The 21090-nt window shown below is 35.5% G+C and overlaps 1 pseudogene; it reads left to right on the top strand.

Annotated features, from left to right (window-relative positions):
• The first annotated feature begins 15392 nt into the window (after positions 1-15392).
• On the top strand, positions 15393-16206 carry LOC111389374 (annotated as a pseudogene).
• The last annotated feature ends 4884 nt before the right edge of the window (positions 16207-21090 follow it).

Here is a 21090-nt window from a genome sequence, read left to right as displayed (position 1 = left end):
ACCAAGGACTTAGTTCGCTCAATTCCCTGGGAGGCGTTGCGCTTTTTAGCAGCCATTCTCGCCTTGCAGTCGTCCATTTTGGGTTGAAGTTCCCTCATCTGAGCAGCCAAATTAACCATCAAAGAGTCTTCAATCATGACTTCGGAAGAGATTTCTTTCAACTCGTCCTCAGCCTTGTCGATATCCATACGCAAAGACTCTTTCTCAGATACGGCTCAAAGATATTGAGTACTTTTGGCCTTTAGTTCAGCATTCTTGGCCAGCAAAGAAAGGACCTCGGAGTGGATAACCTTCAACGTCGTCAGTGCTTACTCCAACGTCGTCAGATACACCTCAGAAAGATTGAGCAACGGAAGCGTCAGTGCTTGCTCCAAATTCGCATTCAAATGCTGAAGTTTATCCTTGTGTCTGGCAGCACTAGCCCTACCAATGTCCATATCCATAAAGGACACGTACTCAAATATCAACTGCTTGAGGAACTTCAAATCTTCCTCTGAAGAAGCAGCAGGACGATCAGATGGAGTTGGGCGAGACGTCTTGACTTACCCCTAGGAAGCGAACAAGTCTTAGATAGAACGCACTATCTTGTCAGCATCCTCAGCAGGACGATCAGATGGAGTTGGGCGAGACGTCTTGACTTACCCCTAGGAAGCGAACAAGTCTTGGATAGAACGCACTATCTTGTCAGCATCCTGCAAAGAAAATTGCCAATATTAAAGATTCTCATTACAACGAACAAGATAGAAATAAAAGTGAAGCAAAGACTACCTCATCAACAATCGTGGAAGATGGCATGTCCTCAGCCAAGTCTGCCACCAATGATTCCTCCATTCATGAGGACTTCTCCTTGTCTGAGCGAGAAGATGTTGCCACAATGGGCAAACTCATAGGAGTATCTGCAAAAAAATCGAGAGCAACAAATCAGAAACCAATAGCACAAGCAAAGGTAAGACATCAAAAAATTGAATTACCTTCTACTTCGATGTTTGGGGGTTGACGCCCTGGGAAGAAGGTGGCTCATCCATGGGTTATGATGAGGATTCTGGGACTGAAGATGTCTCTTTAAGCATAGTCCCCTCATCAACCGGTTTGGATGAAGCAGCCTCAGCAAAGGATGATGGAGCAGGAGCTGTCGATGCAAAAGCCTTTGAAGGAGAGGCTGAACTTTTCTGAGAAGTCCAAAAAATCATCAGCACACACAAAATTTTCAAGTATGGAAAAGTATGCTTGTGAGTAAACCAATTTAATTACCTTCCTCCTGACGATAAGAAGGGTATCATCATCATCATCAACATCATCCTCCAGAATGGGAGATGCTGAGATTGGCCGTTTGCGGCTTGGGGCACTTTTGGCTGTAGTAGTCTTGGCAGGGAGAGAAGAAGATGGACGAGCAGACTGTTTAGTGCGATGAGAAGGAGAAAGACTCCGAATGGACAAAGGAATGACTAAAACAGGAGGAGGGGAAGAAATGCCCGACTGGTCTAGTGAATGAAAGGCACGATTGGCGTCAGTCGCAAATAATCTGCGCTTTACTGACGGCCAGAGCTGTTCAAAAAGAGGGTGAATGGCGTGGCTAGAATTGAAGGGGGCTAATGAAAAATGACTGGTTAAAAGAAGATTGCGAGCATTTATAGCCTCTGCCTCCGCCTTATTAATAGTATGAAAATGGTCAATTAAGTTCCTTGACTAGCAAGGAGGAACAGGCCAAGTTTGGCCGAAACCAAGCTGGCGAGCAAAAAATTAGGGAGCATAAATTTCTACCCCCGCCTTGGCATTGGTCCCAGTTAAAATATCATGAAATAGCTCCCTCCCGATTAAAAACTGGATCCAAATAAGCAGGGAGGTGCTTGCGCTGTCTATAGTGGAGGGGAGATGTACATAATTTGGAGTCAAAAAATGAGGAAAAGGAAAAAAGGAAGAGATTGAATCCAAAGAATAAACGAATAAAAGAATAAAAAAATGTCCCTTCTGGACATATTTATAGGTGCCAAGGGCTCCATGGCTAGCCCATAACAGCTAGCAGAGGAGCGAGAAATTGATGGAGCACCAAGCAATGGAAAATAGGATCTCAACCACAGTTGAGTGAACCAAAGAGGTCCACTGCCAGTGGGAGATGCAACATTCTTCAATTGAGTTTGAAGAGAGGCCATGCCTCTATAAAGGGCAGCCAAAAAGAAAGAACATAAATTCAAAGGCCTGCCACGCACCAATTCTTGCGCTATAGGTAAATAACTCAGGGAGGGCTTTATACTTGGCACACACAAAACATATTTACAAAGCCAAACTAGAATGAAGGCCACTCGCTCAGTATGGGAAGGCTCAACGCTCGAATGATTGTGAAGGGTTTGCAGGCTTGAATAAGATTCGGTGTAGTTTTTACCAAACTTTGGGGCACCACCAGAAACCAAGATAACAGGGAAAAAGGTATCGCCCAAAGGTAGTAGATTCACCAGGGCCCCAACATCCCTTAAAGTAATAGACATGGGGCCAAGAGGGAAAATAAAGGTATTATACTCGGAAGACCAAAAACTCAAAGCAATCGAAAAAAGTGCTGAATCAAAAGTAGGGGAGCGAATAGAGATTTCTAACAAATCAGAAATCCTAGCGCTATCAAAAAGTGCCTTAGTAGGACCATGACCCACAAGGCGAGCATGCCACCTACGAAAAGCTACATCAGATTTAGGCAAAGTGCGAATACCTCTTTCGCGAAGTGGCCCCAGCGGCAGAGAGTTTAGAAATGGAGGGCCTTGAGTACAAGGAAACAGCTGACCAACCGCCGCCTGTTCAACTGCCTCTGCATTGTTGAAGAAAGGACCTAAGTAGAACTCATTGCGTTCAACATCGACGGGCGCGAGAAAACTCGGAGTTATATATTGGCGACTCAGAAGTTCCTGAAAGTCATCAAAACTAAAGGAGTCGCCAGCTTGAGATTGTGAAGTAGCCATTTGAGATGGAACGAAGTTTTTCAGGGTTACGTAGCAGGGAAGCAAAAGATGAACAGTAAATCATGGGAGAGACGCGAAAAATTTGAGGCGTGATTTAGTGGTGCAGTGAAATGGCGTGTTTGGGGGTTATAAGGGTTTGCAAAACGACACACCTTTTCAAGTTATGGAAGAAAACAATGATTGAAATTCTTGAAAATCTTAAATGTTGCTGGAAACACAAAGAGAATATGGCAAAATTTAATAATTATTATTAATTCTGCCATATTGGGGGGTAATTGTTGACACATAAAAATTCAGCCCAAATCGAACGGCCCAAGGAATGAAGCCCAATTGGAGAATCCCCAAATCAGATAGCCCAAAGAACGAAGCCCAATCAAACAATTCAAGATGAAGGCCCAAATAGGGAGGCCCAAGAACGTGGTAACGCCATCGCCCAAAATTACAAGTCGCCCAGAATTTGGGTGAATGAAGTGCCATGTAGTCGCCCAGAGCTATTACTCTATTCTCGTCAAAACCTTCAAGTTGCCCAAAGTCTTAACAAATATAAAGCGTTGTGGTTATCAAGAAATGCAGTTATCAAAACAGTTAGTAAAGCAGCCCCATCACGTTCCATGATTCAAGGAATTCAATCGAAAACGGTTGAACGACGAAGAGTAATGGCAGCAGTTAAATAAGGCAGTTTTCATGACAAGCTGGCCATTATGAGGGAAGTTGGCAGTTGCAGAACGATCAAGCAGTTTTTAGGCGGTTGATCACAAAGAGATCGTCCATGAAGTATAAAAGGGAGAAAAGACATAGAGCAAGGGACCGAATCAAAAACTCTCGAATAGAGAACATGTAATTTTAATTTCCTTAGTTTAAGACTTAAACATTTTTTTCAGTAACTCATGTGCTTGCACCCCTTGGAGGCACTTTGTTTTTAATTTTCAATTGTAAAGTCATCGCCAATAAAAAAAACCCCTTTTTGGGACTTTGTCTCAAGAGGTTTGTCCCTTACACAATCGTCTGATCCCTTTTAATTGTTAGCAACTAACCTGCGCGAAACATTTCCAATTTCTAGAAAATTAGGACGAGGGCTTGGAAACATCGGCAAGTAATTGCAAATTGCCATAGAAACTTTTGTTGCAGAAATATATTGAGAAATCATTACGTAATTGACACAATAGTAATCACCGAAGGAGTTATATAGCAAAAGAATTTGCAAGCACACCTCCTTCATAAAGAGCTGTTGCTCTCTTTTTTATCCTTGAAATTATAAATTGAAAAGTCATAGAAAATCAAAATTGCACTAATATATTTTAATTTTTGAAACCATTAATTCCAAAGTCAAACAAATACTGTTTATCACCAAACAGTACCTTCTTTCAGTCAATGAAGTCGAGCAATCGGTGAACAAGAACATAGAAAATACTTGTCCAACCTTACCTTCATTTTACCTATGAAGTAATAGAAATTACTTGTCCGGCCTTACCTTCTTTGTCTATGAAGTGGAGGAATCAGTGAACCAGAAAATATAAATTATTTAGTCCTCACAAGGAGCGTGCTTTTAAATTTTATACGAAAATAATGACAGAACATCGGTTTTCTGGGGCTGATATTTTATTTTGATGTAAAGAATATCTTCAACATCATAAGGAAATGTTAGAATTATCACACAACTTGGCAATAGAAATGATAAGAATCAAAAGAGTGATAAGGAGACCAAAAAATCTTGAAGTAATAAGATGTCAAATTCAAACAAAAGAATAAATGCAAAAGTTGTTAATTTGGTTTTTGATAATTATTATCTATTTTTTGGATAAACACTAGCTACAATAATAACTGAGAGTTGTTGAACTTATTTCATTATAAATAGGAATAAATATGTACTAGGTGCTCATGACCTATGGTCATCAATCAATAATATTATAAGTAAATCTTTTATTCATTTTTAATGTTATTTTCATAATTTCTTCTTGATATCAGAGCCATTATGAGTACTCGTCATACACAAGTCTTTTCTTCCACTATCACTTTACCATCCGAAATGTTGACAACTTCGTTATATACATCTCTCATTAATTTCTTCCATCAAATGCATCCTACCAAATCCAATCAAAATAACAAAATAGAAAATTTCATACCAAAAATTGACTAATAAGTTCAAGAACGGATTGATCATTTTACCAATGAAGAGCTTGTCCCACAAAATCGAAAAAAAATTCACACCAAAATTAACAATGAATTCATTACTTGGTGAAAGTCCAATCCTCTTATTCATGGTTGGATCATCACTATAGTTTGAAGAAACTCTCGGACTCGTTATAGGCTTAAAAACAACCGATGCAATATGGGAAGCACTTGAAATGCTTATCTACACAGGTGACATATCTTCGCAAGAATGAAGATAAAAACATTGTTGGCTTCTTCAACAAACCAATGTCCATAGCAGTTCTTAATTTTTCAAGCAAAACTGTGCCTTGCACAATTTGCAGGAGAATGTTAGAAATATCACACAACTTGACAACAAAAATGATGAGGATCAATGGAGTGATAAATTCAAACCAAAGGATAAATAGTTAAATACAAAGTTGTTAATTTGTTATTTGATAATTAGTAATTTTTCAAATAAACACTAGCTACAATAAAAATTGAGAGTAGTTGAACTCATTTTTATTGTAATAGTTGAACTCATTTTTATTGTAAATAGGAATAAATGTGTGCTAAGTGCTCATGGCATATGATAAGAAGTCAATAAGATTATAATCAAGTCTTTTGTTCATGTTAAAAATTATTTTCATATTTTCTTCTATAGGCGACCCGCAAGAATTTCTGTTTCGTCTCCTCCAATTACATGCTTCCTTTCTCATAGCAAGGAATTCTCGCTTGGTTGTGTGGGGATTACTTGAAATAAATGGATGATGCTACTTGTACACTTTTGGTCAGCATTGTCGCAGAAATTTTTAATTAGGAGAGCATAATCAAACTCTATACAAATCGAATACTTTGTTATTAATTTTTGAATGATTTATATTTGATCCGAGAAAATGCATATTTACATTTAAAAAATATTTCTTTATTAATATTTTGCTCATATTTTTCATCTATTTGATTTCGAACAATTATTTTTTTAATATTTTGCTCATCACAAAAAAATTCATATTTTTGCTTAAAAAATTTATAGTGTATTTAATACTTTAATCAATTCAAGTGACCGGAAGAAAAAAAACATCTAATCAATATTCAATCAAATAAATAAAATTCATTAAATATAAGTTAAATTAGATATAGTCGGTTCAGACACATTCTATGTACACAAATAGGATATGAGAAAATGCAAATTTAGGTTCTAATTAATTGAAAATTTGATTGAAAAGTAAAAATTTGAATTAAATGTGACAATTTGTAGAAAAATGTCAAACAAATTTTAAAAAATTAGAAGAGTTAAGATTTTGGTTAATGGTGTGAAGGAGAGTAAGTGCTTGTTTGTGCACTATTATTTGTGAGTGATGTATTATGGAATAGTGATTGATGTTGAAATGTGTGGCTAAAAAAGAAATAAAAAATTTTAATTTACGTGTAATTTTATTTTAATGAAAAATGTGTAGTTGAAAATAAGTGCTGTAGAAAATATAATATGGTAGAATATGGAAGAATGGAAGACAAACAAAGCCTAATATAGAGTAACATGAAAGAAAAAATTTCAAATTTATTGTGATTTTGCCCCTATTTAGTGGGGATTAAAATCAAATATTTAGTAAATTTTGATAAAAGTTAAAAAGTTAAGAATATCATGAAAATATGTTAGTAATTAATTATTAACTTTGGTTTAAATTAAAATTTAGATTTCAATCGATACCAAATAGGACTTATCAAAAAATAATAATAATAATAAAAGAGGTAATCTCAAAATTTGGGGGGTCACTTGACCCTGCAGGACCCCTTTGGGTCCACCCCTGCTTTTAGTGTATATAATTCCCCCACTCCCCCACCCCCCATCGAGGGGGCTCGAATACAATTTTGTTGGAAAATAAGTTACAAAACTTTCAATTGAATATTAAAATTTCAATTTTTATTTTAATCTCAAGTTTTCAGTTTCAATTTTATAATTTTCAGTTTTTGTTTTTGTTTTAGATTCAAAAAAAAAAAAACAACATTATTGTATTTGTAACAGATGTTGAATTTAATTAATTTTCAATATGGGATAGTTAATTTTTCTATTATAAAAAGATGTAGATTTCTCATTGTTTTACACAACAAATCAGACACAAAATACTCTCCAATCTTTTCATACTTTTCCTTTTTCATGCTACTCTCTAGTCATTTTATATTATCTTCTTCTATAAAATTTTGACAATTGATAAAGCGTTTTTCTTTCTCTCCCTATAGTCATGCTCATAAAAGGAAAGTCACATGGGTTTTTTCTTGGAGTCGTGTAGTGTCAAAAGAAACCGCATGAAAGGTAGGCAACACAATTTTAGGACAACGTCTTAGACGTAACTCCCAAAACTTATTTTCTTTCTAACACTCTTATTATATTTATATTATTTTGAATCATGCTTATGTTATTTAATTGAATTGTGTTATTTATAATTTTTAGTCGATATATTTATATACATACAAATCATTCAATTTTTCCAACAATCTAAAGCTGTGTTTAAGTGATTTGTGCATAGAAGCTAGTGTATGATTATCAAAGTATGTGATTACGAAGTCAATATTTTTTGTCTAATTTCTTTTACTTTGCGCTTATAATACCATACTTTCATTCTGATGTTTCAAGTCTTCTTGAATGTATTAACTATATCCAGTAATGAAATGATAATTTACCAAGCTATTATAGGGAGAACGAGGTATCGAAAATTTGTTTTTATTTTTTAATTCTATCCATAAAATGAATTATTGCATGGCCATGTGAAAACTCCCATGTCTGGTAATTGTGTTCTGCATCCATCTTTTCAAGTATAATGCAAGTCAAGTTCATTAGCTTGTACGAAGAAAATAGTTGATGCAAAATAATCTTAATGACAATATTAATATTCATGACTCATTGTTTGTGGAGCATTTAAATTGGAAATTGATATTATTTTATGTCCTGTGAGACAATTTGGATTAAAAAGTTACATTTTCAAGTATCATAATGTAAAGCTTATAGTTTATGTTGAGAAAAATAAAATAAAATAAAATAAGAAATAAAGGAAACAGATGTATGATAATTGTTACTATGCGCAAAGGCGGCATTTGAATTGGTTGGATAATTCTGACGTTATGGCAAGGAATTAACTAAATTTATTCTGAATAAACAATTAAAAGATTAACATTTTAATAATGTTTTAATTAACATTTTACAAGAGGTTCAATTGCATGATTAATCAATACAAGTACAATTTTAGTCCAAGTGTAAATTCTACAAGTAATTGAAACATTATTGTTATTCTATTTTTATGGAGTTAAATGTTTCATTAGTCACTGAACTTTTGGATATCTCACGATTTACTCACCGAACTTTCAAACTTGTCCGGTTGCCCATGAACTTCACCCCGTTATTGTCCATCACTTACCGGATCAGATCTATTAGTTAACGAGTGTACGTGGCAGACGAGAAATCCAGCTGGCCGGTTAAATCCTTACAAGAGTTAAATGAATTTCCACTTAAGCATCCATGTTAGCATTGGAAGCACGCCTTTCTTTCTCCCACAAAATGAAACACACCTAACTCAAATCATTTAACTCCCCAATTCTCCAAGTCGTGAAGTCAAAGAACACCCATCCAACTGGAAGCCCTAATTTCCGCAAATCGTCCCAAATCGAAGCTCCAAATCAAGACATCTTCACCGGCCGGATACAGTAATCAACTCTTCGGTGGAGCGCGATCGCAATTTGAATTGCATTGAAGGTAAATTTTGTATGCAATTGAAATCTAAAACCTTTGAAATTTGTTCTTCCCGAATGAATTTTTGGTTTATTTGGGCAATATTATTAATTTTTCGGAGTTGTCATATTTCTGATTTCGTTGAAACATTTATCAAAATGCACAAACCATCTGATTCATGGTTTTTTAGTTGCTTTCAAAAGTGACCTCATCATTTCCAGCAAACCTTCACCATTTTCCAGCGAACTTTCACCTATGTTTCATTCTAAAATATAGGGTGTAATTTTAGTTGCAAATGTTATGTTGTTTACGTTTGTTTGTTTTCATTGATTTCATCATTTTCTGGATCAAGATTCATTGAGTCATCAAGAAACTGAGGTCCGTGAATAATCCCCAACTTGTCACAAGAGTGAGTCAACGTAATTCATTTCATACAACAGTCCGAAGAGAAATGTAACGATTCATAAATTTTTGCTATGCTCTAAACTTGTCATTTTTTAGAGGTACTGGGTAGTATTCATCTTTAAAAAAATTGTTAATGGTTGAATAATTGTCTTCAAATATGGAACCAGAAGATAAGAAATATGGAACCGTGAATTGAGGCTTAAACTGTTAATGGTTGAATAATTGTCTTCAAATTCTTGTATGCTGGATATTTTATGGAGTACATATGATTATTGAACTGATTGTAATGATATTGTTGGTTGCAATAGCGTATTATAATGGGAGGAAGGAACAAAGGGATGTGTCATGGTTGCTGAAAAGTGGGTCACTACTTACTGGATTGCCCAACGAAAAAAGCATGTCCAATATGTGGCAAAGGAATCCAGAAATGCATGGAGGATGAAAAGAGGATGGAATTTTAGGATGGCTATTCTTCTGTTGTACTAACGATTGCAATTATTTCAAGTGGCTTGACGCAGACGAACATTGTCAATATGAGGCTCAATCAAACGCCACATCAAAAATTAATGAGTTGTCGGGTTTGTTAACGCATGTAGCTAAAATAACCGAAGAGAAGGACGTGGATATCTCAGTCAAATTTACTTTTTGCAAGGGAAAATGAGAGACTGATAAGTAGAAACAAAATGGAGGAGTTCCATAAAAGTGAACCGTTTACGTTATTCTCAAGTTTGTGCAATTCACTAGTTTAATAATCTATTTGTAGATGTCGAACTTGTAATTGTAGGCCAACCCCAGTAATTTGAAATTTACTCTTGTAATTTCAATGTGTCTTTGATTCAAATGCGATAATATGGTGCAAAAAATTATGTTCCTGGGATAACCATACGGATAGTGAAAAACCTGCATGTTTGTGTAGCCCAGAGTGAAACAAAGGACCTAAATACACATAAAATTGGAGAAATAGTTTTCTGCCTCATGCTCTACAGTTTAATGCATTTATCTCCATAGATGTTTCATCTCAAAAAAGCTAACACCCAACATCTTCAGTGTCAAGTACGACATAAAAAAATTAAAAATACAGCAAATAAATATACAACACATGGTTGTGGTCCAAAATATGCTCATTGACACATCACTACATGTTATCATAAATCCTGGCAACGCATCTATTAACATATCCTCATTGACACATCACAAATCAGCAAATACTTCTTCCAGGCATTAATATGTTCTCAAAATATATACCCAAGCAATATGTTTACAATTAAGTGTCAATATAATTTACACTGGACTCCAATTGAGACTTCAAAAGCTAGTCCAAAAGACCAAGTTCTGTCAAAAAGCATGTACTGTATGTTAGATTTGATGGAGAAATATATGCCCATTCAAAAATCAGTTTAATAGCAGATTCCGCCTTCTCCAGCATCCGACAAAAAGATGTGGTTACAGCTTTCCTCAAAACACACAATCACTGCTTGCGAATGCTCTGTCCTGCCGATGCCATCTACTTCATGCATTGTCGTTTTTTTGCCCTCGACAATCTCCTACTAGCAGATTCCACATTCTCCATGTCAACCAAGTCATCAATAACATCGTCAAGGTTTACATAATCGGTAGGAACATCAACAGGAACTGATGGAGTGCAAATTGTTTCTGGTGGACCAGATTTTAGTCTACCCATCCGCGCTTCACTAGACACCCTCAATGTTGGGATGAAATCGAAAGTACATTCACTCCCATGGTTGTGGTCCTTCGATGCTCGCTCTGGAACCATTTTACCCTACTTGTCCAAACATTAACATTATCAGGCTACTCTTATTGTCCACAAAATATGAAGACTAATATTTAAATGAATAAAATGTGTAGTAACTCGTTCGTCCATCACTCTATCGATATACGTGTCCACAGGTTCTAAATTTCCTTCAAACCAATCCTATCGAAGGAAAACCAACATTAGAAAACATTAATAGACATATTACCTAAACAAGGAATCGATAATACTCACAGAATCTGGTGAATCTAGCCTAGAGTGGTACCGTTTGTTGTGACCTTACGTCATCTCAACCCGTCCCTTTCAGGGCCGGTCCTGGGCTGAGGCGAGTGAGGCCCGCGCCTCAGGCCCAGGACCATAGGGGGCCTCGTTTTGGTCCAATTATTTATTTATTTTTTTTATTAAGAACAAGACCAGTTTAAATGTGAAAAACAAGATCATATATAGCCCCAAGCCCCCAACCAAGCCCTAACTCAAAATACGCTTCAAAGTTCAACCCGCTAGGATCTTGGCCTCTGGTTCACGAAGTGGTGCATATAACTTTTGATAAATCTTGAGCAAATCCAACGGAGGTGACTGGGGTGCTCAATGGACTGTAAACTAGAGGATAATTTATGCTGAAACTCAGTAGAAGGTGATGGTGCAGCTTCATTTTCCATTGTAAATAAACTCAAACTACAAATGGGATTGTTATCTACAGCTTCTTTGTTAAAATAATTACTTTCTTTATTTTCCATTGCAGACTTTGCAGTCTTTACTATGCCTGTCTTTACCTCCGGTGGATCGAAATCGAATAATCCGGCCTCCATGAACTTCTATAATCTCTCCTTTTGATTTTCTAACCTTGGATTTTGACGGTGCTTGGTTGTCGGTTGAAACTGATAACATGATATAGTTTAACGTAGTAAGTTTAATTTCATTTCCTAGATTTTTTTTACTTTAGTATTATTTTTTGTGGATTTATATATAGTTTAATGATTGTTATGGTGAAATTATTGCGAATCTTGTGTTTGATAGAATTCCTCACACAAATGCATTTTGATGCTTTTCATATTTTGATTCATATACCTTCCAATAGAGTAGGAAAAACGAAATTGATCACTTTTCCAATATGGCTAACTGGAACAGGGGATCTATTTGGTAAATTAACATTTGTGATTGGGGTGGAATCAATAGAAGATAAGAATGTGGGTAAACATACCATATGGTCTGTGGCCCCAGTATCAATTATCCAGGTAACAGGTTTGGGTTTGGGGAAGGTTAAATTACAAAGGGAGATACCTGTAGTAATGGTGGCTGTTGTTTGGGTTGTTGAGCTAGATGACAGAGGGAATATTTGTTGGGTTTTAGCAAATGCTGAGAATTGCTTATAGAGATTCTGAGTAAACGAAATACTTGATCCCTCATCCTTTGTTGACTGGTCCCCACTTACAGCATGTGCATTAGGGTTATCCACCAAGGTCTTTGATCCCTTAGATCCTCTCCAGCCAGGGAAAAATCCTATAAGGTGAAAGCACTTATCTATAGTGTGATTGAAGTATCCACAATGAGTGCATTTTGGTTCTTTTTGTCCTTCCAAGGTAAAGGTTTATTGAATGATCTATTTGGTTGCCTTCCTGTCAATTTTCTATGTAGTGATTTGTTTAAAGTAAAGGTGAAAGATTACAATTTTTGTTTGATTTTTGTCTCATTTGTGTTATTGGATAATCATCATTTGTGTTATTGGATAATCATTAGCCCTTCAGTTAGACTATCTCTGTAATGTGTTGTTAGATAATCACTTTTTCTAAATTACTAATTTGATAAAATATTATGTTGTAAAGGAATCATAATGCAAAATGATTCCATCCATTCATCAAAAGATCCTTTTTATGGGTTCCAATTCATTAGATTACAATTCCTTTTACTCTTTGACATATATTGCATGAACATTATTTATTATCTTTAAATGTAATATGCTGCATGGTTGAGTTTATATATGTAAATAGAGAGTTAGTCCCCAACTTTTGAAATGGAACATTTTGGCCCTCAATATTCCATTAATATTGCAAAATTATTTTTAGTTGATAGAAACGGTGCTTAACCCGAAGTGGCTCTGCCACCATATTTCATTAAACAAATTAACTTTTTAGCAAGTTTGTAAGGATTGTAATTTTGAATGTGATGGTTATAAGAGTCTTATGTATTCAAACGTCAAATATTAACTAATTATTGAGAACAACTAACTAAAACCGAACAATAAAATCAAGGTTTGCTGCTCTTAAATATTCTTAATTCCCTCATCACTAGATCTTAGGCTTGGCAATCTTAGACATCATATATAATTTTATATAAATTTTGGTTTCAGGCTTGTGAGTTGTGACGAGATCATACTCAACGGTGTAATTCCACAATTATCGTCAAAATTTCACTTCTCAGGTAAGCAATGGCTTGCCCTAACTTGTTATTAAAGAGATTGAAAATGTTTGAAGCCTGGTCGGCTTATATAATTTCAGCCTGGTCGGCTTATATGATTGGTTATTGTGGGATGAACAATTGCACAGGCGCACATAGTAATTGTATTGAAAATTGTAATTGTGTGATGATTGAGATATTTTGTAATTATTTTTTAGGATAATCATTGGACATTAGATACAAACTCATACACTATGCCTCCTAAATATGAGTCTGATGCTCAAAAGAGGAAAAGGAAACGAAATGAAATTGCATTGATTCAAAGTCAAGTAGGGGATATTAACAAGTACTTCAAAAGCAACAATGTGAATGCGTTGAATGAGGATGAAGTAGAGATTCAACCTGCCCATGTTAATGAAGTAGATAGTACGGATAAAGAAGTGAGTCAACCTGACTATGTTAATGAAGTAGATGATAAAGAAGAAGAAGTGATGAAACCCGCCTCTAATAATGAAGAAGATGATAAGGAAGAAGAGGGTTACTTTTCTCTAAATTTGGATGATCCTGGGAATTGGAAAATAATTGATCAAAAAACAAGAGATTACTTAGTTGAAAGGGGTCCAAAAATAGTTGATAACATCTCATTTCCAAAAGATTGTACAAATAGACATTTCGATTCTTCACAATATAAGCGACTGCTACGAAATGGGCAAACAATTGATAGAAAATGGCTAGTATATTCAATATCTATGGACAAGATCTTCTGCTTTTGTTGCAAGTTATTTAAAACACCCAAAAATGTGACCAAAGTTGGCCAACTAGGTAACGATGGATTCAAAAATTGGCATAATTTGTATCGGTCTATTAAAAGTCATGAAAGAAATGAAGATCATTTATGTTGCATGACTGGCTGGATTGAATTAGAAATAGGCTTCGAACAAAAACTACAATTGATAAAAGTGTTGAATTGTTGATCGATGCAGAAAGAGAACACTGGAGGCATGTATTAACAAGGATAATCGTTATTGTTAAAAGACTCGCCAAAAATACCTTGCCATTTCGAGGAGATGATGAAAGACTAAATGTTGAGAATAATGGCCTATTTTTACAAATGGTGGAAATGGTTAATGAATTTGATCCAGTAATGAAAGAGCACCTTCAGCGGGCTAATGCAAGATAGATTCAATACACGTATCTTGGCAAAAAAATCCAAAATGAGTTGATACAATTGTTGGCTAATGAGGTGAGAAATGCAATTGTCAAGAAAGTTAAAGATGCAAAATATTTCGCGATTATACTTGATTGTACTCCAGATGCAAGTCGTGAGGAGCAGATGTCTTTAATAGTACGATTTGTAGAGATTCAGCAAACTTACCTACAGTTGAGGAACATTGGCTTGAATTTTTGAAGGTAGATGACACAACAGGACTTGGATTTGCAATCGAGCTTCAAAAGGCTTTGATCAAACTTGATCTGGATATTGATGACATTAGAGAGCAAGGGTATGATAATGGATCTAACATGAGCGGGAAGCACAAAGGTGTACAAAAAAGAGTACATGAAATGAATCCCCGAGCTTTCTATACTCCATGTAGTGCTCATAGTCTAAATCTAGCATTATGTGATATGGTGAATTGTTGTTCCAAAGATGTATCCTTCTTTGGAGTGATACAACGCATCTACACTTTATTTTCCTCTTCTACCAAGCGATGGAAAATTTTCAAAGATAATGTAAAAGGGTTGACGGTAAAGCCATTGTCACAAACACGTTGGGAAAGTCATGTTGAGAGTGTGAAGTCTATAATGGAGCAAACTGCACAGATAAGAGAAGCCTTACTTGATTTGGCAGAATCTAACGAAGATCCTAAAGTGAAGAGTGAAGCCGAGTCGTTAGTAACACATGAACTTCAGAATTTTGAGTTCTTGCTTGGCATAGTAATCTGGTATAGGTTGTTGCATGCAGTCAATATTGTGAGTAAATTTCTTCAAACCGAATCCATGGATATTGATCATGTTATCGATCTATTGCAAGGACTTGTTTTACTTTTTGAAGATTATAGAGAAATCGGATTTGCTGTTGCTATGGATGAAGCAACAAAAAAGGCAAATGAAATGGGAATTGAAGCTGTATTTACAGAAAAACGCATAATTCGAAGGAAAAAACATTTTGATGAAAGCGGTAGTGATGAGGTAAAGCAATTAGTAGAAGAATCTTTTAGAGTTGAGTACTTTGTTTTTATAATTGATCAAGCTCTATCTTCTCTGAGGAGTCGAATTGAACAATTCAAACAATATGATGACATATTTGGATTTTTGTTTAATTTGAAAAGGTTAAGGGATGCAACTTTATCAAGTTTGTTGAACTCTTGTATGAATCTTGAGAAATATCTTGAACATGATGGGCGTTCGGACATCAGTGGAGATGATTTATGTTCGGAGTTACAAGTCTTGAAGATTTAATTACCAAATGAAGCAACAAGAGCAATTGAAGTGATGCAATATTTGAAGACTCACAATATTTGTTACCCAAATGCTTATATTGCTTACAAAATTTTGTTAACCATACCGGTTACAGCTGCATCTGCGGAAAGAAGTTTCTCAAAATTGAAGTTGATTAAGACCTATCTTCGATCAACTATGTTACAAGAAAGATTAAACAGGTTGGCTATATTATCAATAGAAAAAGAAATGGTTGGGCAGCTAAATTATTCAGATTTGATTGATGTTTTTGCCTCTAAAACGGCAAGACGAATAGTATTCAACTAATTGTTTGAAACATTGTTGGTTTTGATGGTTTATAATATAAATCGTTTCTATAATATAATTAGTTGTTGTTTTAATGTTAGTTTTTTAAGTTAGTAATGAATCGCATAATACACCGTTGAATTTTATATTTAAATTGCTTTCGCTGGGGGGCCTACTTTACAAGCTTCGCCTCAGGGCCCATAAATCACGGGACCGGCTCTGGTCCCTTTCTCCAGAGATGGGTTTTTACTTGCGAATGCACTATCCCATCTTCATCATTTCCTCTTCTACGATTTATCTGTCGCTTCTCCTTTCGTTGTGTAGTCCACGACGGCAGAGTGATATCAACAATATTCAATTGTGGCCATAATCGCATACCGTTGATTGGATGCATGATACTACCGTAGCATCTCATATACGACTCAATCGTGTAGCAGGCGTGAACGAAGTCTTCTGGATCATTTCTGCAATCCCGAATAACTGCAATAGCATGCATGCAAGGTATGCCTGTAAGCTTCCATTCTCTACAAGTACAATTTCTTTCCTGTAGATCAACTACATATGTCCCTGAGCTACATTCAACCTGACACTTCGGCCCACCAAAAAAGTGCAATGTGCATTCACATTATTTCTCAGCAATCTTGTGCAATTTTTTCATGATCTTCGGACACAAACGTCCAGTACATCTCATCATCCTGTCCCGACGCGTTTGAATCCTATTCATGAAGGTTAATTGTAAAGAAGTTAACATCAACAAAATCATCTTTTCTTTATCTTGCTGCAAAGTCTTGTTGGACACCTCGCATAGATTGTTAAGCAAAATGTCAGCCTTCGACTGCATCGAGAAATGTGATCTACTCCATTCTCGTGGATGTCTATCCATGAGCCATTTGTATGCCTCTTCACTAAGTCCACGAATCTGTTGCATCCAATGTTGGTAGTCGGCAACAGTGGTCGATTTGGCAGCACGCCATAAGTAGTTTTTAAGAATCTTACTCTTGAACCTAGCATTAAAAAGGTTCGTGTACATATGTCATACATAGAACCTATGCTCGGCCTCAGGGAAAAACTCATCTACCACATTTTGTAGTCCCTTCTGTCTATCTGTCATAAGCGTCCAACCTCTTCCGTCTCCAATACTAATATCCTCTGAGAGATAGGTCAAGAACCATCGCCACGTTGTTGTATTTTCTTTTTGAACAACTGCATATGCAACAGGATAAATGCAGTCATTAGCGTCAAGACCAACTACAATTAACATTATCCCTCCGAAACAATCCCGTAGGTGTCAACCGTCAACCCCTACTACCTTTCGACAACCATCTCGAAAATCAACCTTACAACAACTGAAGCATATGTAGATCCACTGAAATACCTGCTTCTGTAAGGCAATAATGATTGTCGAGCCAACATTTGTATGAAGAACCTCTGCTGCATAAGATCGTAACCGTCGAAACTGCTATTGCAAATTTCCTACTAAAACTTCTTTGGCATATCTTCGCATCTTCCACGGCACATTTCTACTAATATCAGTACGAAGATCCTTCTTCACTGTTGCCAAAATAAGCTCGATTTTCCAATCTGTGTCAACCTTGAATTGCTCGATGTATCGACATGTCAAGAATATGTAATTGCAGTGTCTATTAAATTGATCCCGACTACATGTATGCTTTGAAGTGTAAGATTTTACTTGCAATCTTTCGGATCCATCCATTCCAGAAGTTTATATCAGCCATTTTCAACCCAGTTTACAAATTCCTTGCAATCGTCTTTCCTTGTTTGACCTAAATTTTTCATTGTACCCATTCAATGCACCGTACGTTCGAACTGCCTCACGGAACTCTAATGCAGAACTAAATATTTGCCCTACCTCAAATTGAGGATTTTTCATGTCCTCATCAAAAGTAAATTCGGGGAACTAATAACTGTCATCCTCATTGGATGAACATTGAGAGCGTAGTTCCTCTAATGAGGGTAGTTCCTGTTCATCCAACTCATTATCTTTGTCCTCTTCTCATTCTTCCTGAGATTCCAATCCAATTTCAATCCCATTAGTTACATTTCTGTTATATTCGACATCGTCTTCTTCAGAACCCAAGTCGTTGTTGAAGTCCACGAAGTCCGAATCTTCCTCACAATCTATAATACAATTAAACCACATTAAGAAGGAATCCATGCAAACCATCATATAGAGAACAAAGAACTGTGGCCAAACAAAAAAAAATAAAATTGATATTCGCTATATCACTGTAGAGAATGATCATATTTGCTAAAAACAAAATGTATTTGCTATATGAAACATTTAACTCTATATCCAGCAAAATTGGACTGCATCAATTTGGCTGAACAATTAACTCATCTTGCCAGTACAATTAAAATTCCCACCTCTAACCATGTAAACTCAAGATTGTTCAAATTGGTAAAACCTATAAGTGTCAGAGTAATAACAACATCAAAAAAATCTAGAAGTGTCGAATAGAGAGAAAAAAACCAAAAATTGCAACTACAAAACCCATAAGTGTCGAATGAATAGCGGTTGCAAAGACCAAAATTTTAAAATGCATAAGTAGCGGACTTTTAAAACTCGTAAGTTGGAAATTCACCTTCGTGTTGTCCGTCCATTGTGCAGATTAAAACATAGGAATGGAAGCTACTTCTTCACGCTAGGGTATGCTGTTGGAGTAGTATTGTATCCGACCGGTGAAGGTGTCTTGATTTGGAGCTTCGATTTGGGACGATTTGGGGAAATTAGGCATCCAGTTGGATGGATGTTCTTTGATTTTACGACTTGGAGAATTGGAGAGTTAAATGATTTGGGTTAGGCGTGTTTCATTTTGTGGGAGAAAGAAAGGCGTGCTTCCAATGCTGACATGGATGCTTAAGTGGAAATTCATTTAACACTTGTAAGGATTTAACCGGCCAGTTAGATTTCCCGTCTGCCACATACATACGTCAACTAACAAATCTGATCCGATGAGTAATGGGCAGTAACGGGGTGAAGTTCAGTGGCCAACAAGACAAGTTTGAAAGTTCGGTAAGTAAACTGTGACATATCCAAAAGTTCAGTGGCTAATGAAACATTTAACTCATTTTCATGTAACTCATGTATATATTGGTATGATTATATGTTATTGTCTTAGAAAGAAATTGGTAAATTCTGGAATATACATGTTATACTATTATGATGCTAATTTCTATTATCTTACTGGATGACCACTTAAGGTAAAAATATTTTCCAAGTTATGACGCTCAAGTTGAGGGTTAGATTATGAAATCTTATGTAGTCATTAATATTTGTGCATATACATGAATTTGTAATTATTTTGTCAATGGCTAAGTGAATAAGTGATTATGATATAAGTTTGCTAGTGATATATTGGTGATTATATATGGTGTAAGATGGAAAGGGGTAAATTTAATTCACTCTCAAGCATTCCCAATGAAGAAATATACTAAGATGTGATCCCCTGCGCACATGTACTAAAGTGTCAAAATTGGCATATTTTTTGGTCATAAGTGTAATGTATGGGTACGTGAAGTTATAAGAAGACTTAATACTGTCTCTTAGCATATTCCACTTTATTGTCCTAAAGCATTAGGTGTGGACCTTTTAGGTTTTACTTTATTCTGGAAAAGAAACTCGTGATGATGCCTAGGTTGTTAGTCATTTTCTTTAGTGTGTGATTATTATAAAATTTTGAAGGAAGATTCTAACCTATATTTTAATAGTCTAAAATGTTTCTTTTCCTCCAAGACATAGTGCAAATGTCTTAAATCTAGGAGGCAAAATGTTATGAGAATGTGAATTTAATTTGTGGTATTGTTTTATCTCATTCATAATTAGTGGTACTCATACTTCGGTAAGAATTCTAAATATAATCAATCATTTAGTTATAATTTATTGTTATGAAAATAATATTTTACTAACGTGTTTAATAAGAATTTGAGGATTCATTGGTGGATGAAAATCATGAAAGTGTGGGAAACATGTACATTAACCATCTCCATACAATGTTGGATCACATCAAAATAAATAAATTGTAAGATCATAAACTCACTCTATTCAAGTTGGATATCTTTGGAATGTTGGGGTGTTTAAAAATTTCAAATAAATGCACCTTATATACTTAGTTGTAAAATTGATATTTTGAGCAAAGTGTTTAAAATGAAATTCAAGATTGCATGTGAAATGCAAGAGTTGAACGGATGCACATGTTCAAATATGTGACTAGAAGTCAATTTTAAATTTCATTGTTTATCTCATTATACTTTACATGTCTTTGATATTTTGAAATGTTTTAGAAGATTTTGCAGATGTGCAAGCAGAAAATAAGAATTTGTAAATATTATAGTACCAAATTATCGTCCAAGAGGGACATGAATATATTGAAGTCCATGGACATATATATAAATCATCGAGAGGGATAAGTTTAAGCCTATAAAGGAGTCACCTCTGGGAGTAACTCAACTTTTGTGATTGGAAATCCCATGAAGAAGTTCAATGTGGTAGAAACATCCCGTATTGCGTGACTTGTAATAGCACTACTTATTTGTGCTCATCCCTATGGTGATAGTGCTAATAATAATGTGATGTTAGGAAAGGTTTAACCCTGAATGAGTATCGAGACAAGAATTCTTGCGAAGTGCGGGTCACACACACCCTTAGATGACTCACCTACGTAAGAGTAGTCATGAGGCTGTAGCTATGGGATTGGCATGTTCCCTAGAGACTCTTACTAGAATCAAAATTAGAGCGCATGGTCATTAACAGCGCTACCCGCTATGAACTGAGCTTTAAATTGATATTGTATGTGGAATAATTGAAATTTGGCCAAAGAGACCTAATTCAAGGCTTAGTCCATTATAGCTCCTCAAATGGAAATTGTTATCATTAAATGAGGTTCAAATCCAAAAGACATATATATATATATATATATATATATATATATATATATATATATATATATATATATTATTTT

This window comes from Olea europaea, unplaced genomic scaffold (assembly GCF_002742605.1).
Source record: "Olea europaea var. sylvestris unplaced genomic scaffold, O_europaea_v1 scaffold586, whole genome shotgun sequence".
Taxonomy (NCBI): domain Eukaryota; kingdom Viridiplantae; phylum Streptophyta; class Magnoliopsida; order Lamiales; family Oleaceae; genus Olea; species Olea europaea.
This window is presented reverse-complemented; position numbering and strand designations above follow the sequence as displayed.